The 26,252-nt window shown below is 45.5% G+C and overlaps 1 protein-coding gene across 3 annotated transcripts in view; it reads left to right on the top strand.

Annotated features, from left to right (window-relative positions):
- Positions 1 to 26,252, top strand: part of LOC144499821 (F-box-like/WD repeat-containing protein TBL1XR1) — a 385,459-nt gene that overhangs the window by 121,080 nt on the left and 238,127 nt on the right. Inside the window, exon 1 of one of the 3 annotated variants that reach the window (XM_078222340.1) lies at positions 12,747 to 12,770. The exons of the other annotated variants lie outside the window; for them this stretch is intronic. The gene's annotated coding sequence lies outside the window, so the exon portion shown is untranslated. Of the gene's footprint in view, positions 1 to 12,746; positions 12,771 to 26,252 lie in introns of those variants that run through there. 3 annotated transcript variants of the gene reach the window in all.

Raw genomic sequence — 26,252 nt, 5'->3', positions numbered from 1 at the left:
CTACAATAAAATAGATGAACAAATGGCACAAAGTGGCAAGTAACACTCGCGCCACACAAATGCCAGGCAATGATCATGACCAATAAGAGACACTCTAAACAACACCCCTTAACATTCAATGATGTTACCATCACTGAATCCCCCAGTGTCAACATCCTTGGGGTTACCTTTGACTAGAAACTCAAGTTTCTAGTCAACACAATGGCTACACAATGGCTCTTGTAACACAATAGCTACAAGAGCAGATCAGCGGCTAGGAGTACTGCAGCGAGTAACTCACCCCCTGACTCCCCAAAAACTATCCACCATCTACAAGGCACAAGTCAGGAGTGTGATGGAATACTCCCCATTTGCCTGGATGGGTGCGGCTCCAAAAACACTCAAGAAGCTTGACACCATCAAAGCAGCCCACTTGATTGGCACCACATCTACAAACATTCAATCCCTCCGCCACCGACGCTCAGTAGCAGCAATGTGTCCTATCTATAAGATGCACCGCAGCAATTCACCAAAGATCCTGAGACAGCATCTTCCAAACCCATGACCACTTCCAACGAGAAGGAAAAGAGCAGCAGATACATGGGAACACCACCACCTGCAAGTTCCCCTCCAAGCCACTCACCATCCTGACTTGGGAACATATTGCATTGCTTCGCAGTCGCTGGGTCAAAATCCTGGAATTCCCTCCCTAACGACTTTGTGGGTCAACCCACAGCACGTGGACTGCAGCGATTCAAGAAGGCAGCTCACCACCACCTTCTCGAGGGCAATTAGGGATGGGCAATAAAGGCCAGCCAGTGACGCCCATGCCCCACGAACAAATAATAAAACAAATCGAGGTAAATAACTTCGGCTTAATGGCCATTGGTGGAATTGTGAAAGTCGAAGCACAGAACCTACATTCCTGCTGCTGATTGGCCAGCCACTTTTCCATCAGAGCCTTCATGTAGGTGGAAGGAATGGCTGCCTGAAACAGACAGAACTCTCATAATGTGACATCTATATATAGGACCTCGGATGCTATTCTGGTGTGATGTGTCTTCAGTGCTGAACTGGCTAATAATATAGGTGGGAAGTGGACATGACCAGTGCTGTTTAAATGCAAATAGTAAGATCATTGATATATACCAGGGTAAATTTGATGGCCTCGTCATGGAGGGAGTAGGGCTGGTAAATGCGGTGGGCCATTCAATAGGGCATTGACTTTGGCAGGTGTGGAAAATCCTGCCAGTGGAACATTCCACCCCCATTGTTATGGAGCAGCTTTTCTGAACATTTCTGACTCAATTTTTTTAAAAGCATGTTTTGCCATTTCAGTCAATCTCTTGGCAAAGATGGGTGCTTAGATGACCGGATGATGGGAATAATACTGGCTGCTGGAAGAGGAGATGCAGCTATATCCTAACTACTGTGCCACACACCTGGGGCGCGATTTTACATCCATGTTTCACGGCAGCGGGGGAGCAGCCTACCATTGGCCAGTGGCGGGATCTTCTGGTCCCGCCGTTGTCAAGGGGTTTTTACGTTGAATGGGCGGCACGGTAGCACAGTGGTTAGCACTGCTGCTTCACAGCTCCAGGGACCTGGGTTCGATTCCCGGCTTGGGTCACTGTCTGTGTGGAGTTTGCACATTCTCCTCGTGTCTGCGTGGGTTTCCTCCGGGTGCTCCGGTTTCCTCCCACAGTCCAAAGATGTGCGGGTTAGGTTGATTGGCCATGCTGAAAAATTGCCCCTTAGTGTCCTGAGATGCGTAGATTAGAGGGATTAGTGGGTAAAATATGTAGGGATATGGGGATAGGGCCTGGGTGGGATTGTGGTCGGTGCAGACTCGATGGGCCGAATGGCCTCTTTCTGTACTGTAGGGTTTCTTTGATTTCTTTGATTCTACTTATCAGACCCCTCGATGCCGGGAAACCCGCAGAGGGGGTGTGCTGTCAACGGAGAGCAGAAGATCCTGCCAGTGTGAATCATAGAATCCGACAGTGCAGAAGGAGGCCATTCAGCCCATTGATACTGCACCGACTACAATCCCACCCAGGCCCTATCCCCATAACCCTTTTTTTTATTTACCCTCCTAACCCCCTGACACTAAGGGGCAATTTATCATGGCCAATCAACCTAACCCGCACATCTTTGGAGTGTGGGGCGAAACTGGAGCACCCGGAGGAAACTCACACAGACATGGGGAGAACGTGCAAACTCCACACTGACAGTGACCCAAGCCGGGAATCAAACCCAGGTCCCAGGCACTGTGAGGCAGCAGTGCTAACCACTGTGCCATCGTGCCAGCCCTTGTATCTCATTCAGCTAGTGAGCCACTAAGAAAGTCAAAAGACTTCCTTCCTGGATCAGTGTTATAGTAGCATTGAAAAGTGTAGAAATTCCTCTAATTCTAGTTAAGTAATCATTTGAAAATAGTTTTTCCTAGCTTTCTGACATTACTTTCACTTGCTATAAAATTAGTGTGCACAGTTCATTGGTTTGTGACTATGCAACAAGGTATTTAATGAACAAATTTGTTGAGTTCTGGGCTGCAGCCTGGGATTTTCAAATTAATTTACCATTTTGAGTTTAAAATGGTTGCAGAGTTTGAAGCTACGGTTAAACTGCCGTGATGCTAAGCTAAGCCATACATATCAGGAATGTCCTCGGACTTCGCTGAGTTAATGATCTCCAGTTATCCCCCATATTCTCAAACCAAGTAAAGAGATAATTAGCCAGTGTTCCCTTCCCAAATCCTGTCTCCTGACACCTATTTCTGTTTTTTAAAAAAAGTTTATTTATTAGTGTCACAAGTAGGCTTACATTAACACTGCAATGAAGAGAATTTAGCATGGCCATAATCCGCACATCTTTGGACTGTGGGAGGAAGCCAGAGCACCCGGAGGAAACCCACACAGACACAGGGCGGCACAGTGTCTCAGTGGTTAGTACTGCTGCCTCACAGCGCCAGGGACGCAGGTTTGATTCCTGGCTTGGGTGACTGTGTGGAATCTGCATGTTCTCCCCGTGTCTGTGTGGGTTTCCTCCGGGTGCTCCGGTTTCCTCCCACAGTCCAAAAGATGTGCTGGTTAGGTGCATTGGCCGTGCTAAATTCTCCCTCAGTGTTCCCGAACAGCTGCCGGAGTGTGGTGACGAGGGGACTTTCACAGTAACTTCATTGCAGTGTTAATGTAAGCCTACTTGTGACACTAATAAATGAACTTCACCCATGTGAGTGTCAGGTGAATATTTGTGATATGAGTGAGTGAGTGTGAGTGTGATCTGTGATTGTCAGGTGAATATTTGATTCTGTTGTGCCCTGATGCAGTTATTGAAAAAGGGCTGGCGCATGGTTAACGTTAAGCATCGCTTTATGAGCAAGCACTGGAGGGTTGGTGGTGTTCATGAAGTAGGGGAAAGGAGGGGTTTAAGAAAGCTGGAAGAGGGTAAAAGGCAAATAAATATTTGCGATTCTAATTCGTACACAATTGCAAATCACAAGCGCCTTGTTAATTTGCATCACTTGCACTAAGTACTTTCATTTGTTTCATTATTAATATTATTTAACCAACTTGAAGGTTGCAAGCTTGAGGTGGCGTGATGACAATTATGTTTGACCTTAAGCTATGCATCATTGTGTGGTGGATGTTATTAGATCACGAGGTTTCTTTTCAGCAGCAGAATAATCACATATACCAATTAAAATGTCTTATTAAGTCTCCCAGGTACTGCTGTGGTAGTGTCAGAGATGCTGAAAATGGTTTGTAATGGATCAGATTATTGCTTTCTTGAATCAGAAGTGAACACTTTTTCTAATTAAAAAAGAAAATCACATTATTTGTTCAGGGCACGCATTATTGTAGTCGGAAGGGTAGGATCCACAGATTCAAATGAAATAACCTGATGAACATATGCAAGTAAGTTTTATGACTACAGGAGTTCAGGCCTAATAGATTGTAGCTGTTATGAAAATCTATAATGGAACTGTGGTTGTAAAATTGTTTACACAGCAGGGCCTAAGTGGGACAGGAAGTTATACAGGGGTACAGTCACCGGTTAAATTATTGAAAATGATCAGTTCCAAAGCAGGTCAATTTTCCATTAATGGTTTCCTCTGGTGTTATTGCTTGAGACTTGTGGTAAAATAAAATAAAAATCCCACTTCGTGTTTGGTATAGTAATATTTGTTCAGACACTGGAAAACAGAGGCCTGGTTTGTCAACATGTAATTTGTATGTCATAGAATCGTACAATCCCTCCAGTGCAGAAGGAGGCCATTTGGCCCATTGAGTCTGCACCAACTCTGCATTGGAGCATCCCACCCAGGCCCCATCCTGTACTCTTATGTATTTACCCCACTAACCCCCCTAACTGACATATCTTGAGACACTAAGGGACAATTTAGCTTGGCCAATCACCTAACCTGCACATCTCAAGATACTAAGGGGCAATTTGCATGACCAATCAATCTAACCTGCACATCTCTGGACTGTGGGAGGAAACTGGGAATACCCAGAGGAAACCCACACAGACATTGGGGAGAACGTGCAAACTTCACAGACAGTCACCTAAGGCTGGAATTCAACCTGGGTCCCTGGTGCTGTGAGGCAGCAGTGCTAATTGTAATCTCTTCAAACAGGCCATTGAGGTTGGCCTATGAACTCCCTGATTAAGGATCCAATTGATGAGCCAATCAGAGAGTCTTTGCCTTGTACTTAACTGGGAGTGTCAGTTCCTCCGATACCCCCGGAGGGAGACTGCTAACTGCTAGCACTCTGTGTACTGCTGTTAGAGTTTGTAAATAAAGGGATTTTACTGAAGGGACTTCTGCCTCTGAAGACTTATTACACCAACCACTGTGCCACCATGCCACCCACATAGATTTTCTGGGTTTTATTCACCCTCAGTTTTTCTTTTTGCAATTTTATTTATACTTGATTAGTTGGTGCGTGTATATGTTCAGTTAACAGGGCAACGTGTTTTTTTTTCCCCTGCTATCACTGCATGTGCTGGGACAATCGGTCGGCATAGATGTCGTGGGTGTTGCGTCTTTACTGAGTTGAATTCCAGGCTCAAAGGGCTTTGTGACTTACCGCCCCATTGATAAGCTGCTATCAGCTCAATTTCCACATGCGGTAGAGTCAGAGGGGTAGGATATAGTGAGGGAGTCACCAGATTTAAAAATAGCGCACTGTCTGTACTTTGCCCTGTCGGAATTCTCCTTGAATCCTCACAATGACGCATTCAAAAAAAAAAATAAACGAAGCAGGAAAGCTTCTGCCAGCAATATTGCTGGAATAAAAAAAAACCTTGCGCTTGTAATCCTGCAGAATCATAGCTCTTCCAAAGCCGGTTCGCTGCTTTTTCCTACCTACTGAGCAGCTGTCAGGACATGGAACCATACGGTGAGGAATGGGAAAAAGATATTTGGCTCAATGAAGCTTGCTCCCTCCAACAGACATTTGCTTACTTGGCAGTTTCGTGGACTCGATCCATTTTCTGAAATCTCTTGAGGAAGATAAATAATAAGCAAAACTTCCAAGAAAGCAGTACTCTTCAAAAACACATCCAACAATGGAACTAACATTTTATTTTCCCCGACAGTGCAGAAGGAGGCCATTCAGCCCATCGAGTCTGCACCGACAACAATCCCACCCAGGTTCTATAGGCGTAACCCCGTGGATTTACCCTAGCTAATCCCCCCTGACACTAACGGTCAATTTAGCACGGCCAATCAACCTAACCCGCACATTTTGGAGCATGGGAGGAAACCGGAGCACCCGGAGGAAACCCACGCAGACACGGGCAGAATGTGCAAACTCCACACAAACAGTGACCCAAGGCCGGAATTGAGCCCGGGTCCCTGGCGCTGTGAGGCAGCAGGGCTTGCCACCGTGCCCCCCCCCCCCCGCCCCCATAGTTGTTCCGTTGCTCCGTTATATTCCATAGATGGCATTTCCATGGTTGATGGCGAGGTAATGTTTATCTTACTTTCAGCGTAATTTTAATCTAGTCTGCCCACTGGTAAAATTTACTGATCAGATCAACTGGCTTGATTTTACACCTTGCCCCAATTTTACCATTTACTGATGTTAGTGGGAGGTGAAATCAGGGAAGGTATAAAATCATTTTTGCTGTATGGTTTAGGTGAAAATGCAGTTCCCACCCCCTGTCCCACCAGCATCCACCCCATGACTTTAACTGGATGTTGCTTTATTCCTATTCTCTAAATCATACAATCGAGGGGACGAAGGCAAAAATTCCTTCCGCAATGCTGGTTCCTTTGTATTCTAGTAGCAGTGGAAGGTGACTCATTCAGCAGAATTTGAACAATAATGATTCAGAGACTGTTTGGTATCTCTGTCTAAATTTAAACTATCATCACAACCTTTGATCCCATCTTAATTGGATACTTTTAAAAAAATGAATCAACATAACCTGACCAAAAAATGGCAAAGGGTGGGATTTTCTGGCCGCACTCGCCCCAAGGCCAGAAATTCCCGGCCAAGGTCAACAGACCTTTACATGGTTCTGCTCCCCGGTCCACAACGATTCCCGTGGCAGGTGGGACAGGAATATTCCACCCAAAGTGTCAGGGTCTGACTGAACACTGGCGTGTTTCTCTCCAGAGAAACGGGCTGCTTTTTTCTCCAGATCTGTGGACATTTTGTCAAAACAAAAACAGGTGGCCATATTTCATGCTGTCATGTTGGGGCCTAAACACGCCGGGAGAGTCTGGCTGCATTGAGATCATTGGGCCTTTTTTAAAGAACAGCACAATCAGAGTAAAAATAATCTTCCCACCCGCGATCAAAGCTGACATCTCCCCTCGTCCTGCATGCGATCAGAGCCGGCATCTCTTCCTGCTCCCCGCCCCCCCCATGCGATCAGAACTAGCATCTCCCCACCCCTAATAGTCAATGCCAGCACCATGCCCCCCTCCTCCACTTTCCCCCTGAACATTGCCAGCACCTGACCCCTCCAACCCCACCCCCTAAACAGCCATCACCAGCATCCTCAGCTCCCAGGCCGCTCCCTCACATCTCTACAAATAAATGAACACCCCCCGCCCACCTCACCCAATGAGGCTCGCATTAGGGTCTGCCCCAGGCACTTCCCCCTGGCAACAGGTTGGCACTGCACCTGGCACAGGTCGGCACTGCGCCCGGCACAAGTCAGCACTGCAGTGGGAGGCAATGGCCAAATGGTGGACGATTAATTCAGAAACTCAGCTAATGTTCAGAGGGCCCAGGTTCGAATCCCACCACGGCAGATAGCGGAATTTCAATTCAATAAAACATCTGGAATTAAAAGTCTAACGATAACCATGAAACTATTGTCGTAATAACCCATCTGGCTCACTAATGTCCTTTAGGGAAGGAAATCAGCTGTCCTTACATAGCCTGGCCTACATGTGAATCCAAACTTACAGAAATGTGGGTGACTCCCCCTGAAATGGTTGAGCAAACACTGTGGATGTATCTGCACCTCAGTAATTACAGTAGTTCAAGAAGGCAGTTCACCACCACCTTCTCAAGGGTGACTAGGGACAGGCAATAAATGCTGGTCCAGCCAGCAATACGCCACATCCCCCGTAAATGAATTTTAAAAAGAACGTGCACACTAGGTGGGCCCAGAAGTGGGTGCAAAATGCATTCCTGTCCACAGTCGGCCCCCAGAGTGCAACTTCCCGCTCAGTGAAAGGAGGGTGGGCACTGGGAAGGGCTAGGGTACGGGTTGGCGCTTTCAATGTCTTCCTTCGGGGATAACCACTGCGGAGCCATCCCAGGGATCTGCTGACCTGTGAAAAGTAAAATATCGATGTTAAATCTATGCCACGAGGGTCTAGGCGGCAAAATCACGCACAGGCCTCAGTCCCCGGACACATTTGTTAATTTTATTTCAGCCCTGACAGCTTATCGCCGCCCTGGATCGAGGTTGCAGCTTAACCGTAAAGTTTGCCTTGCCAGTCGGTCCCCCGCCCGCTAAACGTTGAGGCTGGCGGGCAACATAACATCCCAGTTAATTGGTGTTTAATGAATTTAACTTGGATTCTCGTTGTCAGTGGCTATGGTTCTGACTCACATGCACATGCCCGCCAACTGAAATATCGCAGGGCATGATATTGTTGAGGCGAGTGACCTACGTCTTCTCTCACAGATTTACGTGCTTCTTGGTCGGGTGCATATCCAAACTTTACACAGGAACTTCTGGCCCATGCTTTTGCATATAATTGCCAATAAGTCTGACCCCTCCACCTCCCATTTTCAGCACTGACATGCTATAGTTGCATTAGTAGTAAGTCTCAGTTCTACACCCTTACAAATGCATGTTTTACTTGTTGGTACCTTATAACTGGACGTAAGAGATCAAGCAGACCAAACAGGCCATGGGCCGGATTTTATGGCCTCCATAGAATCCCTACAGTGCAGAAAGAGACCATTTTGCCCATTGAGCCTGCACCGACAACAATCCCATCCCAGGCCCTATCCCTGTAACCCCAAGTATTTACCCCGTCTAATCTCCCTGACACTAAGTAGCAATTGAGCATGGCCAATCAACCTAATCCATACATCTTAGAGTGTGGGAGAAAACCGGAGCACCTGAAGGAAAACCACGCAGACACGGGGAGAACGCGCAGACATCACACAGACAGTGACCCGAGGCCGGAATTGAACACGGGTCCCTGGCGTGGTGAGGCAGCAGTGCTAACCATTGTGCTACCATGCCACCAAATCACTGTGCCATTAAATATTGCTCCAGTGCAATGGAATCTACCCTAAGATATAAATGGGGATGACTTCACAGCACCAAAGAGCCTATAAATACCCACTTGTCCTGAAACCGTAAAATCCCGCCCGAGGTCCATGGTCTGCCCCTCGCCTGCTCCGATTCCCGTGGCGGGCGGGGTGGTAAAATTCCAGCCCGTGTCGCAAAGGCACATGGGAATTTAAGACAGCTCCACCTTTTGGGGATGACGTTCAAAATGGCAACCACGCACCCCCTCACTGCATTTTACTTTATACTCAGTGGGTAAATCGACCCCTGTTCTTGGAGGGATTTTTTAAGGCTTCAAAGGTCAACTTATATGTCAACAAATTAATTTGGAATCTATCCCACATATCTGCTGCGCTGCTGGAAGAATGTCTTTCTAATCTTTAGGCCTTCTTGAGGTATGTTAATTTTGTGCTTATGTTCTGCACTTGGCCTGCAATATGATTGCAGAAATGATCTGGTCAGAATTATTTCAGCACACCTTTGGAGCTATCGTCCCATTCTCACATGCACAGGAAACATTGCTCAGGGTTGCATTTGCTTTTCCTGGAAACAATCAGCCGTGATAAAACTTGTCACATTCTGCCTTATGCAACCATGCTATTACTTTGCCTATTCTTTAATTCACGTCACAAGGCACGGTGGCACAGTGGTTAGCACTGCTGTCTCACAGTGCCAGGGATTTGGGTTCGATTCCTGGCTTGGGTCACTGTCTGTGTGGAGCCTGCACGCTCTCTCCGTGTCTGCTTGGGTTTCCTCCGGGTGCTCCGGTTTCCTCCCACAGTCCAAAAGACGTGCTGGTTAGGTGCATCAGCCATGATAAATTCTCCCTCAGTGTACCCGAACAGGTGCAGGAGTGTGGCGACTTGGGGGTTTTCAGAATAACTTCATTGCAGTGTTAATGTAAGCTGACTTGTGACTAATGATAAATGAGCTAAACTTCTGTGCAAACAGCAGCAGAGTTTTATTAATACCACCACGTACTGTTTGTTTAGTATTAAAGATGTTTAGTATTAAAGATGGAAAAATAAATGAGGCCAGTAGTTTTCTACGGTAGTATATTTCCTGTACTTGCTGCTTAATTATCTTTGAAGAGAGTGTTAAAAACAGAACTAGCCTTACAGGACATTCAGTGGGTAAGCTTGACTTCCATCATGGGGTGAATAGTACCTAGCCTATGGAGAAGTTGGCTTGATGACTCAAATGGCCTCTTCTTGGCCATGCTACTTGAGTTTTTAATTTCACATGCCATTGCTCGCAGTAAAGAACAGTGCTTGTGTGCTTACAACCATAAGCATCTGAAAAATGTCATTTTCTTGTTCCAGGTGTTGTTCTGCTGTGAGACTATTTTCACTTTGGTCTGTGTTGAGATATAAAATAAAAAGCAGAAGTTTAAAATGTTTCTCTTTATTTCTTTTAATTGAGAGTATAACTTCCTCTATTTTTCTTCCCATTTCCTCATATCATAGAAACCCTACAGTGCAGAAGGAGGCCATTCGGCCCATCGAGTCTGCACCGACCACAATCCCACCCAAGGCCCTATTCCCATAACCCCACATATTTACCCTGCTAATCCCCCTGACACTAATGGGAAATTTAGCATGGCCAATGCACCTAACCTGCATGTCTTTTGGAGTGTGGGAGGAAACCGGAGCACCCGGAGGAAACCCACACAGACACGGGGGTGATGTGCAAACTCCGCACAGTGACCCGAGGCCGGAATTTGACCAATCCTGCAGGTCCTGCGACTTGTTCTTTCACCTTTTGTCTCTGCTGCTCTGAGCCAGCTGCCAGACGGTATCGAACATGGCTCAGGGATAATTATTCCCCGTGGCCTTCCCCCAGACATGCTTTCCCAATGGATGGGATAGTACCAGGCCTTTCCTCAATACATAGCGACTAAGGCACTGGGTGGAATTTTCCCATAGTTTGTCAGAGTGTCAGGCCCTGACTGAAAACCGGTATCTTGGTTTGGTTCGGACAAGGGTTCGATTCCCGGCTTGGGGCACTGTCTGTGCGGATGCTGCACGTTCTCCCCGTGTCTGCTTGGGTTTCCTCCCATAGTCCGAAGGATGTGCTGGTTAGGTGCATTGGCCATGCTAAATTCTCCCTCAGTGTACCCGAACAGGTGCTGGAGTGTGGCGACTGGGGGATTTTCACAGTAACTTCATTGCAGTGTTAATGTAAGCCTACTTGTGCTCCAATTAATAAACTTTAACTTTAAAGGGGGGGGGGGAGGTGTGGTTTATGCCATCAGTCTGGTGGGGCAGGGCCTGAAAGAGCCAAACAGGCCAACTCCACAGTCAATCAGCACCAAAGTGAAACTCTTCCCCCTCCCACCACCACCACTATGGAGGTATGGGGGCTCCCCCCCCCCCCCCCCCCCCCCCCCCCCCCACCGCCCCGGCTCCAACAGCCAGCAACCACCACGTAGGTATTTCTGGGATTTCCCTCCCCCCACCCTCACTGCCCGCTCCCCCAGTGCCTGCAAGTTCCCCCTCAATGATTTGGCACTCTCCCCCCAACACACACACAACTGGAAAGCCCTTCCCAAATAGGGAACCACAGAGGTCCCACCCCTGGCACTGCCATGTTGGCACTCCAAAGCCTTTGCACCCCTTGACTGATTCCTGTTTTTATATAGTTCTTGTAAACCTCCCTGACGTGACATCATGTCAGTAGAGGTTTGAATATTTGGTGAATGGTGGGGGTGGGGGAGGAATCGCGTGGCTGGGGGGGTGGGGAGTGGGGGGCTCAGTAACAAGATTGAAATATTCTCGCCCTTTGTGGGCATGAACATCATGACGTCACCGGCGAGGGGCGTGGAAAATCGGGAAACGTGATCTCGCTGGCAGGAATCGCGTTTCCCGATTCCTCCCGTATTTTCCGCCTGCATTGTTGTTCTTGTTGACGGCTAATGCGGGCTGACCTAATATCAAAAAATTAGTAACATGAAGAGTTTGGAAATATGAACCAGTGAGCACCCTCCTTTTGGTGGTGTGCGTTCGTCCTTCAGCTGCTCTGCTCAGAGTAACTTTTTAACTTTGCGCTGCTGTGGATGATTTTCCAACCATAAAATTGAATGATCGGAAAATCGAGCTTGGTACCTCCAAAATGTGCTCCCAGCAGGTGAGGCTCCCTGCCAAGAGCACTGAGTTGTAAAATTAGTCCTACTTTTCCCAGCGGTAGCAAAAAATGTGTTTTTTTTTCTCCACGTTACGCTGCTTAAACATGTCTTTACTTTCAACGATGATTGGTAGCAGTGAGCAAGCTGACATCACTAAATAATGTGGACTGCACAAATAATTTGCAGGATTTAAATTGGTTAAGTGCTTATACACGCATGAGCTTTCACGGGCCAAGTTTCTCATTCCTGACTTTTCTTCGGTTCTTGCACTGTTCAAGGTTTTGGCATGAAATAAGGAAGTTTATTCTGGTGCTGGCTGACAGGTGTAAGTTTTTTGAATCTTTCATGCTTCTTGAATGAATCAAGACTGGTTGGGTCAAATGTGTTCAAAGCTTATATCTTACTTCTGATCCGAAGGAAGAATTTTCCAGGGAACTACAAGGGAGTTGCAATGGCATGTGGTTCAGATATTGAGGTTTAGGTGTTCTGAAGGAAGGAGATAGGGTTGGAAGGGGATATGGAGGGTTGTACTCAATACTTTGGAGGTCAATCAGCAATTTTACCAGAGGTTCAGCAGCGAATTCTCAATGTAAGTTAAACACTAATTCAAGTGCAGTGCAAATTGGGTGTGAAATTCTAAACTGACCCTGAAAATGAAGCAGCACAGAACTCTGTTCACAGAACTCTGTTCTCACCACTTTACTTTCTGGTACACATCAGGCCAGAATACTGGATTCAGGCTGCATTTACTCTAACTGCAGGGTAAGTGGAAATATCTTTGCTTCAATGTTATAATTGTAGTTTAATTGCACCTGTACGTAATTGTTTCTCTTTTCTAGATTCGCTGACTGGTAAATGAAATGATGAAACTTACCTCTGACAACAGGTTGGAGATTCTTTTCCATTTGCAGTGGAACACATTGGCCTTTTAAGCAGATCGTCGCCTCTTTTATTCTTTCTGAGTCACGCTGAGTGTGTGCAATAGGTCCTGTGAATTTTTCTGCACAGTATCTGCACCTGCACAGTACTTTAAATCGTACGGATTCTTAAAATTGTCAGCATACATTTATATCTTGCACCTGTATATTTTTTAGCCTTCAAGTGACAGCTTGACAATATGAATCATAGAACCCCTGCAGTGCAGAAGAGGCCATTCGGCCCATCAGGTCTGCACCGACCCTCTGACAGAGTATCTTGCCCAGGCCCCCCTCCCCACGCCCTATCCCCATAGCCCCACACATTTCCCGTGGCTAATCCACCTAACCTACACATCTTGGGACACTGAAGGACAATTTAGCATGGCCAATCCATCTAACCTGCGCATCTTTGGACTGTGGGAGGAAATCGGAGCACCCAGAGGAAACCCACGCAGACATGGGGAGAACGTGCAAACTCCACACAGTCACCCAAGACCGGAAGTGAACCCGGGCCTCTGGAGCTGTGGGGCAGCAGTGCTAACCACCATGCCACCGTGCCTCCCCTTATGAGAAAGAAGGTTTAAAATCAATTAATGGTTATCCTGTATCGTAATGTAAATTTGATTATTCTGAATTACAAATGAATGGACCAAAATTTGGAGTAGACGAGGGAAGCAGAGTAGATTATCCAGAATATTGCAATCTCTATTTGGCAGGGTGGAATCTCAGACACTCCATTCCTTTTGGTGGAATCAAGAGATTTAAAATTTCTGGCAACTAGTGGCTCTGCAAGGTTTCCACCCATTAGAAGCCTTTAGAAATATGATCAGCAAGTGGGTGACCCACAACCACACAAATTGATGATATAGCGTTGATGCTATGTCAGTGGGCAAACCTGGACTGTGCTGAGAAACCCACACAATACGCCATCATTAAGTTCAGCAAACCCTACACCAACTGAGACTGATCTAGGCCCAGTACTGGGGCCTACTTAAGAAGGCTCCAAAAAATAAATTAGTGAGCAGTTGCCTTTAGGGACCTGCCCAGGTGCCTGCTTGAGGTGAAGGTGTGGAAATAATTAAACTTAGCTGCCAGTCCAGTGATGGCTTCTAACTCCGTCACTCTGGCCACGAGAGGCTGCTGCAATTTACTGGCCAGGAGTTGGATGGGCACCTCCTAACATTTAAATTACTCCTTCTCCACAGTTTGAAATGGGGTCCACTTCCTTTTCTATAGGGGCGGCACGGTAGCACAGAGGTTAGCACTGCTGCTTCACAGCTCCAGGGACCTGGGTTCGATTCCCGGCTTGGGTCACTGTCGGTGTGGAGTTTGCACATTCTCTTCGTGTCTGCGTGGGTTTCCTCCGGGTGCTCCGGTTTCCTCCCACAGTCCAAAGATGTGCGGGTTAGGTTGATTGGCCATGCTAAAAATTGCCCCTTAGTGTCTTGAGATGCGTAGGTTAGAGGGATTAGTGGGTAAAATGTGTAGGGATATGGGAGTAGGGTCTGGGTGGAATTGTGGTCGGTGCAGACTCGAGGGGCCGAATGGCCTCTTTCTGTACTGTAGGGTTTCTATGATTTCTATGAGATGGTCAGCACAGGTACTGGAATTTCAGGCCCAATATTGTTTTTGAAAAACTAATTTTGAAAGCTTGTGTATATCAAAATATTTCTTTTGGAAAATCTTATATTAAGCTGATCTTTCTCTTCACCCTATCTGTAACTGCAACACTACATTCTGCACCCTCTTCTTTCCTTCTCCCCTAGCTATTCTATGAATGGTCTGTTTTCTCTGTATAGAAACATAGAAGATAGGAGCAGGAGGGGGCAATCTGATAAATTGATAAATTCTTGATTTCTCGAGGAATTAAGGGCTATGGGGAGAGAGCGGGTAAATGGAGTTGAAATCAACCATGATTGAATGGTGGAGTGGACTCGATGGGCCGAATGGCCTTACTTCCGCTCCTATGTCTTATGGTCTTATGATCTGGCCCTTCGAGCCTGCTCCACCATTCATCATGATCATGGCTAAGCGTTCAGCTCAGTAACCTAATCCTGCTTTCTCCCCATAACCTTTGATCCCGTTCGCCCCAAGTGCTATATCTAGCCACCTCTTGAGTACATTCAATGTTTTGGCATCAACTCTAGAAGCATAGACAATTAAGCGCAAAAAACAATACTTTTCTCTGTATCCCAATACATGTGACAACAATAAATCAATTCAATATCGTGAGTTTAATATCACAAATTATGTCCTATTGAGACTAAAATAAACAAGTCTTTCATATACGTATAAAACCTTTATTTAAATAAACTTCCAGCAAGACAAAGTAAAATCATATACCAGGAATGTTTTTTCAAAAGAATACTTCATTCATAAATTTTGTAAAGGGATTACTGTACAATTCACAGCAACAGTAAAATGCAGTTAATGAGACTCTTGGGTGCCTCACTCCACGTACAATGTAGTTTGCATCTCCGTTTACATGGTCTTTGAACATTTTCTGGCACATACAGCCCAAGGGTTTTTACACGGGTTCTAGCTCTTTGTTGTGCTGTGGTGGGATGGCTCAAAACTGTGACCTTTCCCCATTGGACCTTTGATACAACTGGACCAAACTTCAGTGCACAACTCAACAGGTATGTGGTCCTGGACCTTGGGAGGTGTCAGCCCTCAACACTCAAACCATGGACAAGCTCCTTGCACTGGAACACTAACAAGATTCAGCCAGACCCAAGAGGGTCTTTCACCGAGTTGATTGTCATCCAGTAGCACTTGATGTTTGTCTTGGTCCCTGGGAAAAGTCCATGGATGTATGCGCTTATTACTTGGAGCATTCCATATCAAACACTGACTGAAGCTTCAGGTTTCAACCTACTGCAGATGCAGGATTGAAAGAAAACAGAACGTTCATCATGCCGAAAGATTTGCTCACTGCATTCTTTCAGGATCAGGAAGGGTGAAATCACAGTGTTGGGAGCGTATTATAGACCTCCCAACAGCCCACAGGAGACAGAGGAGCAGTTGTATATTCAGATACTGAAAAGGTGCGAAAGAAGCAAGGTAGTTGTGATGGGTGACTTTAACTTCCTCCATATTGACTGGGAATCCCTTGCAGCCAGGGACTCGGATGGAGAACAATTTGTTAGATGTGTCCAGGAGGGCTTTTTATTACAGTATGTTGACAATCCAACCAGGGAAGGGGCCGTACTGGATTTGGTATTGGGGAATGAGCCAGGCCAGGTGATCGATGTTTCAGTGGGGGAGCATTTTGGGCTTAGCAAGCATAATTCCATATGATTTTGGGTAGTTATGGATAAGGACAAGATGGCCCTCTGCTCAGGGTGCTTAATTGGGTGAGGGCCAATTACATCCAAATCAGACTGGAACTGGGGAATGTGGATTGGGAGTGGCTATTTGAGGACAAATCCACATCTGGCGTGTGGGAGGCTTTTAAAGGCCAGTTGATTGAAGTGCGGGACAGGCCTGTCCCCGCAAAAATGAAGGATAGAAATGGCAGGATTTGGGAACCACGGACGACAAGGGAAATTGTAAGCTTAGTCAAAAGGAAAAAGGGAGCATATGATAGGTCTAGGCATCTAAGAACTGATGAAGCCTTGAGGAACATAGTGGAAGTAGGGAGGAATTTAAATGTGGAATTAGGGGGGCTAAAAGGGGCCAGGAAATGTCTTTAGCAAACAGAGCCAAGGAGAATTCCAAGGCTTTTTATGCATATATTAGGAGCAAGAGGGTAGCAAGAAAAAGGTAGGCCCACTCAAGGACAATGGAGGAAAGTTTTGCATGGAACCACAGGAAGTGGGTGAAATCCTTAATGAGTACTTTGTATCGGTATTCACCAAGGAGAAGGACATGTCAGATGTTGAGGTCAGGGATAGGTGTGTGAATGCTCTATCTAGAGAACACAAATATATCAAAGGAGGAAGTGTTGAGTACCCTAAATTGCATTAAGGTAGAAAAATCCCCAGGGCCAGATAGAATCTATCCCAGGTAACTGCGGGAGGAAAGGGGAGAAATAGCTGGGGCCTTAACAGATATCTTCACATCCTCTTTGACCACAGGCGAGGTTCCAGAGGACTGGAGAATAGCCAATGTTGTTCCCTTGTTTAAGAAAGGAAGCAGGGATAATCCAACAAATTATAGGCTGGTGAGCCTGACATCAGTGGTGGGGAAGCTTTTGGAGAAGATACTGAGGGACAGGGGATATGCACATTTGGAGGAAAATGGACTAGTGAGTGACAGGCAGCATGGTTTTGTATGGGGAAGGTCATGTCTCGCCAACTTGATTGAGTTTTTTGAAGAGGTGACAACATTGATGAGGGAAGGGCTGTGGATGTAGTTTATATGGACTTGAGTAAGGTGTTTGACATGGTCCCACTTGGCAGACTGGTACAAAAACTAAAATCACATGGGATTCGGATGGGCTGGCTAGATGGACACAGAACTGGCTTGGTTATAGAAGACAGAGAGTAGCACTGGAAGGGTGTTTTTCAGAATGGAGATCTGTCGCTAGTGGTGTTCCGCAGGGATCAGTGCTGGGACCTCTATTGTTCGTAGTATATATAAATGATTTGGAGGAAAATGTGGGTGGTCTGATTAGTAAGTTTGCGGATGACACGGAGATTGGTGGAGTTGCTGAGGATTGTCAGAGGATACAACAGGATATAGATAGATTGGAGACTTGGGCACAGAAATGGCAGATGGAGCTTAATCGGGACAAATACGAGGTGATGCATCTTGGAGGATCAAATTTAGGTATGAATTACACTGTAAATGGCAGAACCCTTAGGAACATTAAGATAGAGGGATCTGGGCGTGCAGGTCCACAGTTCCCTAAAAGTGGAAACACAGGTGGCCAAGGTGATTAAGAAGGCATATGGCATGCTTGCCTTCATCAGACGGGGCACTGAGTACAAGAGTTGGGAAATCATGTTGCAGCTATATAAAACCTTGGTTAGGCCGTATTTGGAGTATTGCGTGCAGTTCTGGTCACCACACTAACAGAAGGACGTGGAAGCTTTGGAGAGAGTGCTAAGAAGGTTCACCAGGATGTTGCCTGGTCTCGAGGGTGTTGGCTATGAGGAGAGGTTGAATAAACTAGGATTGTTTTCAGTGGAAAGGTGGAGGCTGAGGGGAGACGTAATAGAGGTCTACAAAATTATGGGAGACATAGACAGGATGGATAGTCAGAGGCTTTTTCCAAGGGTGGAAGTATCAATTACAAGGGGGCACAAGTTCAAGGTGAGAGGGCAAAAAGTTTAAGGGAGATGTGCGGGGGAAGTTTTTCACGCAGAGTGGTGGGTGCCTGGAACGCACTGCCAGAGGGGGTGGTGGAAACGGGCACATTAGCAACATTTAAAGAGGCATCTGGATGGGTACATGAATAAGGGGGAAACAGAGGGATATGGACCGAGTAAGGGCAGAAAGTTTTTCTTTTAGTTAGGGCATCATGATTGACACAGGCTTGGAGGGCCGAAGGGTCTGTTTCTGTGCTGTAATTTTCCTTGTTCTTTGTTCCCTGTTAGGCATAGGGGAGACCAATTTTTCTTTTTGTTGACTTTGATATGGTATTGGGAAGGTGTTACAATGAAACCCTTGCTCACCTAAAGTCTTGTGTGCCACTCTTTAAAAATCTCATTGTTAGTGGCACAGTAGGAAATTACAGCAAAACCACTAATAGCGGATTAGCATGCGACATATAGTTTCCCTGCCACTAAATAGATTTAATACTACCATCATATGCACTGATGAACAGCTAGATGTTAAAGTTGTAATTCTGCAGCTGGTTGGCAGCCTCCTGACCACCCTGGTGTAGAGGCAGTGAGACCGCCACTGCAGCAAAGGTCGAGGCATTAGTCGCTTGCACTTCCCCACAGTTGCACAGGGGCTGAGTCAAGGTCTCCCCAGTGGAAGAGGTTGTTGCGGCAGGGTCCAACTCCAGTGTCAAATCTGTTCAACTTGACATACTCGCCGCGCGGGAGATCGCAGACTGGGATTTCCAGCGTGGGTCCTCAACCTGGTTCTGATTCTGGGCTGTGCTGTGGGTGTTAATATCAAATGCTGATGGTATTTTGGCGATGATGATCTTGAAATTAAATTTAGTACCTTTTATTTTTCACTGCCCCATGGTGGCACAGCGGTTAGCACTGCTACCTCACAGCGCCAGGGACCAGGGTTCGATTCCCGGCTTGGGTCACTGTCTGTGTGGAGTTTGCACATACTCCCCATGTCTGCGTGGGTTTCCTCCGGGTGTTCCGGTTTCCTCCCACAGTCCGAAACACGTGCTGGTGAGATGCATTGGCCATGCTAAATTCTCCCTCAGTGTACCCGAACAGGCGCCGGAGCGTGGCGACGAGGGGATTTTCACAGTAACTTCATTGCAGTGTTAATGTAAGCCTATTTGTGACTAATGAATACACTTTACTTTATGATACAAATTTTAGATTGGTTGTGTGTGCGTTGCAAGCACATCTGTTGATGCTCTGTGTTTTGTTTCTAACTTCCATAGCAGCATGGCAGTTTTGGCATTGTAAACATACAGAAGTGTTCTTAATGGTAAATATAGCACTGTTTTATGATGAGGCTCGCAATTTGATTTTGCTGAAAACGTTGGATTTATCAAAGGGGCGAGGAACGACTCTCCCACATTGGGCAGGAATCTTACCAAAAAATGGCAAAGTGTCAGGGCGTGATCTTACCGTCCTTTTACACCACACTCCCACTGCAGCGAGGTCGGAGAATTTGGTAGCCAATCAAATCTCCATTTACTGCAGGGGGATGAGAAAATCCCGCCAGTGTGAACGGCGGCAGCATTTTGGCCCCAGGATCTGAGTGAAAACCAGTGTGTTTCTCTCCAGATGCAAGGTAGCAATTGTGAGGTACCTCACAAAGGACCATAATGACAGATTAGCTTGATTTTATATAGTGCCTTTAATGTGTAAAATCACTTCCAGGCACTTCACAGAAGCATAATCAGATTTTTAAAAAATGGACATTAAGCCAGGAAATGAGATACCAACTAAACGTTTGGTCAAAGAGTTGTGCCTTGAGGAGGATTTTAGAGCCATAGACTGTGGGATTTTACAACCTTGCTCGAGTGAGACCGGAAAATCCCGCCCGAGGATAACGGACGTTTCCATTGTCCGTCCCTCGTCCGCTCCGATGTCGTGGCGAGCAGAGCGGTAGAATTCCGTCAAGAGACTCTAATCCTCCTCAAAATCTTAAAGGAGAAACAGACGATGCAGTTGATGAGGAAGGAATTCCAGAAATTAGGGCTGGATAGGTGAAGGTACGCCTGCAAAGGGAATGGGGATACGAAAACATAGGAATGGGCAGTGTAAGGGGTGGAGGTATATGTTGTAGCTCTGGGGGTTGTGACAGAAATATTGGAGGGACTACACCACAAATGGATCTAAATGCAAGGGCAATTTGAAATTTGTGGCATTGGGAGTTAGGGAAGCAATGTAGGTCAGGAACAATAGAGTGTTAGATAAGCAGGACTTGGTGTGGGCTAGGATGCCTTCAGTAGAGTTTTGAGTGAGCTGAAGTTCATAGAAGGTGGTAAATGGGTGGCCAGTAAAGCATTAAAATAGTCAAGAGGTAACAAAGGCATAGATGAGGGTTTCAGCTCATGCAGTGAGAGAAATGGGTATGGTTGGAATGATGGAGATGGGCAGCTTTTGTGATGCAGGTAAGGAACTCAAGAGACCAGAAAGTATAGGAGACATGTGATTGATATATCAAACTACTCCAAGCAACAGAGGTTCAGCTACCTAGGTGTGATGGAGGAGCAGTGTGTGATGAGGCTCAGGCTCAGCTGGGAAGCTGTGACAGGAGAGTGCCATTTCACCCCCCAATGTGTGCAAGAGCTCGCAACTATCCACGCAGCATGATTGACAGTAAAGGTGCAGGTTTTGCTCAGTCACCTTTCCTTCCCCCACAGCTTTGAAGAAATGGCTGAAGTGACATTTTAACACTGCCCCATCCACAAACATTTCAACTGCAGAGGTTTCCGTAACTTACAAGACAATGTACTCGTGTAGTAAATCATGTGTCTACCAACAATCCATTGACTACCTAAATAGGAAGAGCTATTTCATCAGCATACAGAAAGTATGCGACCTCAGGAAAATAATGCATTCACTTGACGTTTCCTAGGGGAAATCTGTGAACCTCACTGGGAGGTAATAAAATGTGACACAGTTCTTTTGAAGGAGAATGAGGGATGAACATCTTGCACAACATTCGTAGCCCCACAGCAATAAAGACACAATGAGGCACATAAGCAATCAGGGCGCTCTCTTTGAGTAGACATTTGGGTGTTAAGGCAACCTTTCAGATGCTTAGTCTGGTCAAGGGACAATACTGTATGCACTAGAAAAGGTCATCAAGATTTTAGCGGTCTGGTACACGGTATTGTCATTGACACAGGTCTCACCATGGTGCAGCAGTTGCAGGAAGAAGATGTTGTACATCATTCAGGCTTACAAACTGTGCCAGTTATGCCTTATGCTTTTGGCTGATTTTTTCATGAGAAGTCTATCACTACAGCCTTCTTTTGGATATATTATATACATACAAACATATAAGCTTTGCTTGTAATTCAGCGCAATGAAAAAGTAATAAACTCTCCAGTTCCATGGAAAGGAAATAGATTTCTAAAACTGTTGAAGTGCATATTCTCAGGGTGTTTTCTGGTTTGTTGCTTCCTCTTCAACCATGTGCCATTCTGCATTTATTTTGTGTGTGTGTAGCCAAAGAGTTTCATTCACTGAAAGGTTGGCATGATGGGTGTTTACTCTGTCAAAAAGTTATTTGGATGATCATCTCTCAAGGTACTGCACTGTCACATCAAAACAAACTGGGCCATCCAGGGCAAACGGCTTCAGTTAAGGGGCATTACAGAAGTGTTGGAAGGGATATCGGCCTGAATTTTACCCACCCCATGGAGGCTGCCCTTCAAGTGGGATAGGGAAAAGTTGAGGGGGGTGCAGAATGGAAAATAAGATCGAGATGCGTTCCCACCTCTTGGGGATAATCCCGAAAGCAGGCTCCCCTTTTGGCGCAGCAGCTTCCCTGCTGGCACAGTTTTTATTTACTTCACTGATCTTTGGTGACTTTGAAGCAGACTCACCACAAGGTTTGGTTCAACATGACAAAGTAAAAGTTTTTAAAAGCTAGCTCAAGTGTGCACTGAAGAGACATAAAAGTCTTGAATTTTGATTTTGTAAGGGAAGGGAGTGGATTCCATCATAGAATTCCTACAGTACAGAAGGGGGCCATTCAGCCCATCAAGTCTGCATTGACCACAATCCCGCTCAGACCCTATTCCCGCAACATCATACATCAACCCTGCTAATCCCCGACACTAGGGTCAATTTAGCATGGCCAATCAACCTAATCTACACGTCAATCAACATAACCCGCACATAGAACCATAGAAAATTACAGCTCAGAAACAGGCCTTTTGGCCCTTCTTGTCTGTGCCGAACATCTTTAGATTGTGGGAGGAAACCGGGGCACCCGGAGGAAACCCACGCAGACACGGGGGAAACGTGCAGACTCCGCACAGATAGTGATCCGAGGCCGGAATTGAACCTGGGTCCCTGGCACTGTGAGGCAGCAGTGCTAACCACTGTGCCACCATGTATGTTCAATGTTCTGTTCAATCTTGTAATGCTATATTGTTCAGTCATTTTCTTCACTCATTTGATTCTTTGTAACACTTTGGGACTTTTAGAAAGGTTATTTTAAGCAGTTGTTCATTTGTTCACCTTTAGAGTTCATAAGGAACCATAAACCACTGTAGAATTTAGTTTGGCCAAGGTGGGACCCTTACGTTGATATAATAGGTGGGATCCTTACGTTAACATAATAGGTGGGACCAATTTAGGAGACTCCAATGTCCTTGAGGGAGCTTTATCTTCTGACTTTTTCATTTTACCATGAGTGCTATTACCACATTTTGAATTTTGATGGGTAATATTTTTACGTCAACTGGCCTATGAAAATCGCTGGGCTTCCTTACGAGGCTAGACTAGTTCTTATCCTCCTTAACTTGCAATCATATTTTGCAAATTACATTAACCGGCTGAAACTTGCTGACAAAGTCATGAGTGCATTCAGGTGAGCTTTGTGATCAGAGGTACTCATCAATCCTCAGTGACACCAAAACAGATTCTCTGTTTGCTTCTCTCAATTAATGTACCATTTTATGTAAGAAATAGTTGTGGTTCAACGATGTGAAAATATAGTAGTTTCCTTAGTTCCAGCTTAGGCGTGGTGTAAATTTAAATTGCAGAAAAGGATTTCATTCAGCTTATTCTCATCAGAATTCTCAAACAGCCACCAGTAAGAGCAGCATATTTGTGGCTAGTGAATGACGGCATTATTGCATAATTTCTCTGGCTGTCATCAACAAAGGCCCCATGTGCAGATGTATGAAAGGCCTACCAGTAATTATTTTCTTGGATAACAGTTTGGCCTTCAGTTTGCGGGATTTCATAAAATTCAGTGAATTTTTTGGGAAGTTAGTTACAATCTCTTGTGTATCTATGGCCCAGCAATGGGGAAACAAAAGCTCTTCTAAGACTATGGAGAAAATATAACACTGTTCTGAGCGCCCCCCCCCCCCCCCCCCCCCACCCCCTTGATGGGAAGGATACAGTGAAAATTTCCTGGATTGTTACCAGGAATGTGATGTTGTTTTGAGGAAAGACATGAAAAATTGGGACTACCACAGAGATGGGTAAGGGGAAAATCTGATAGAGGCTTTCAAGATTATGGTAGACTGGAAAAATTCTAAGCTTGTTCCCACTAGTTTATGAACCAGTAGCAAAATAGCAGTGACTTCACTGGAGGAATTTATTAGTAGATATCAATAGAAACAAGTGGCCCGATTTTAACTTGGGTCAGGCGATTGAGGTATTGGGCAATGGGGGTGGCGGGGGTGCTACTGTGAAGTGAATCTGACTTTGCCCCTGGAAGATGAGGTGATTTTGACTATTCATTTGAGTTCCTGGATTTGGTAGAAATGATAGCAACGTTGGTAGGCAAGAGTGGAACTGGAATTACCAGGAGAAAAAGGCCATGAGTTTGAATTCTGGGGGATCTCATGCCTTAAGATGCCCATAAGAGAATGCTGGGAGCTCAAGAATTGATATGGAGATGCCGGCGTTGGACTGGGGTAAGCACAGTAAGAAGTCTCACAACACTAGGTTAAAGTCCAACAGGTTTATTTGGTAGCAAATACCATAAGCTTTCGGAGCACAGCTCCTTCGTCAGATGGGGTGGATATCCACCAGGACTTTAACCTGGTGTTGTGAGACTTCTTACTGAGCTCAAGAATTGCCAGAGTTTTTTTTGTCACAACTTTGATTCTGTATTTTTATACATCTGTTCAAGAGTTTTTTATAAACACACACGCACGACCAAATCCCTCTGCCTGCCTGTCTCCATTAAGACTCTCCTTAAATCCCATTTCTCACCAGGCTTTTGATGACCCTCCTAATATTTCCTCCTCTGGCACTTTCTCACTTGTGCCATGTTTTTTTCTCCGTTGAGAATGTTATATAATTGCAAATATTTGTAGATTTCCAATGTAAACATGCTCTGAATTATCCCAAGATGTCTATCTGGGCTCTAATGTAGGTGAACATCCTTGGATGGGCGACACGGTGGCACAGTGGTTGGCACTGCTGCCTCAGGGACCTGGATTCAATTCCGGTTTTGGTTGACTTGTTTGTGCAGAGATCGTACGTTCTCCCCGTGTCTGCGTGGGTTTCCTTCTGGTGCTCCCGTTTTTCTTCCAAAGATATGCAAATTAGGTGGATTAGCCATGCTAAATTGCCCCTTAGTGTCCCAAGGTGTGTAGGTTAGATGGGTTTAGCCATGGTAAATGTGTGGGGTTAAATGTGTGGGGTTATGGGAATAGAGCCGCGGGGGGAAAGATACACTGTCAGCGAGTCAGTGCAGACCTGATGGGCCAAATGGCCTCCTTCTGCACTGTAGGGATTCTATGAACTAGAGAGTTATGAGTTGCGGGCGTTTTCCAGCGATTGCGCACCATAACCAGGTTGACTGTTGTCAGTTCACTTCCTTTGGGACGAAACATTAATTGGAGACTCCATCTTAGATGGATGTAAACGATCCTATGGCACTATTTGAAAAAAAGAGGAGCCCTCGTGCTATATTGGACAGATGTTTATTTCTGAACCAACACCAGTAAAAACAGATGTACCTGATTGCAGTTTGTGGGATCTCGGAAATGTGAAAAATGGTGTTTCAAGAAGTGTTTAATTGGCAGTGTAATGCTGTAAAATGTACAATATTAATGCAAGTTGGTATCTTTTTTTCTGTAGAAAATGTGAAAAGCTCTTTTTGAAGCCGGTATGATGACCTCTGTTCTTGCAGCAGTTGAGCAGTTGATTGTATCTGCTGTTTCTCACATGCACCTCGATATAATCCTGCCATTTTCCCCTGAAAATTCACTCTTTGTTGTGGTCCAGTAACAGGAGCCGTGTTATGGTGTTCAGCATAGTTATCATACTTGTGGTTTATGATGATCGTGATAATCAAAAAATAGATGGTTTCCACTTCACGTTGTGGTCTATCAGTACATGACATCTTTGTTGCAGGGAAACTTTATGATACCTTGGAAACTACAATTTAAAAGGCAGTTTTTAATCATATATAGCTGCATACTGTAATATGAAGAAACGTTTCCTGTAAATTACAAATACATTGGCATTTCAGTTACATGCAAAGTATTTTATTGCACCAGTTATCAAAGTGAATTAGAGTCTGTCTTATGGATTCTGCATTATGGACTTTGCCTATTAAATAAGATTATACATAAGTGTGATGTACTAGTTGTCTGGTTCAAAAACAGAAAATGGAAATCTCAGCAGGCCTGACAGCATCTGTGGGGAGAGAATAGAGCCAATGTTTTGAGTCTAGATGACCCTTCATCAGAGTTCTGATGATGGGTCATCCAGACTCCAAACATTGGCTCTATTCCCTCCCCACAGATGCTGTCAGACCTCCTGAGATTTTCCAGCATTTTCTGTTTTTGTTTCAGATTCCAGCATCCGGAGTTTTGGCTTAGTTGTCTGGTTCTGGTTGTCTTAGTTGGCTGGTTCTGTCTCTTCCTGCTCCACCCTCTATTCTGCGTTGTTTTATGCTTCCTGTCCTACATGTTTAATCAAAATATGGGTGTTAACCATGACTCGATAAGGAAAGAAAACACTTTATAGCGCTTCAGTTGTGGCCTCAGGATGTCCCAAAGCACTGCAGAACCAACCAATCACAGTTACTGTTGTGAAATGTGAGTGCACAGAAAGGTCAATTTACACCTTGGAATGTTCCACACGCACCAGGTGAGGTGAACTGGTCTGTCTGTGTTTTTGGAGGAACATAGGCCAGAACATGAGGAG

Source organism: Mustelus asterias, chromosome 10, assembly GCF_964213995.1.
Source record: "Mustelus asterias chromosome 10, sMusAst1.hap1.1, whole genome shotgun sequence".
Lineage (NCBI taxonomy): Eukaryota > Metazoa > Chordata > Chondrichthyes > Carcharhiniformes > Triakidae > Mustelus > Mustelus asterias.
Note: the sequence above shows the minus strand (reverse complement) of the source record. Positions and strands in the feature narration are given on the sequence as shown.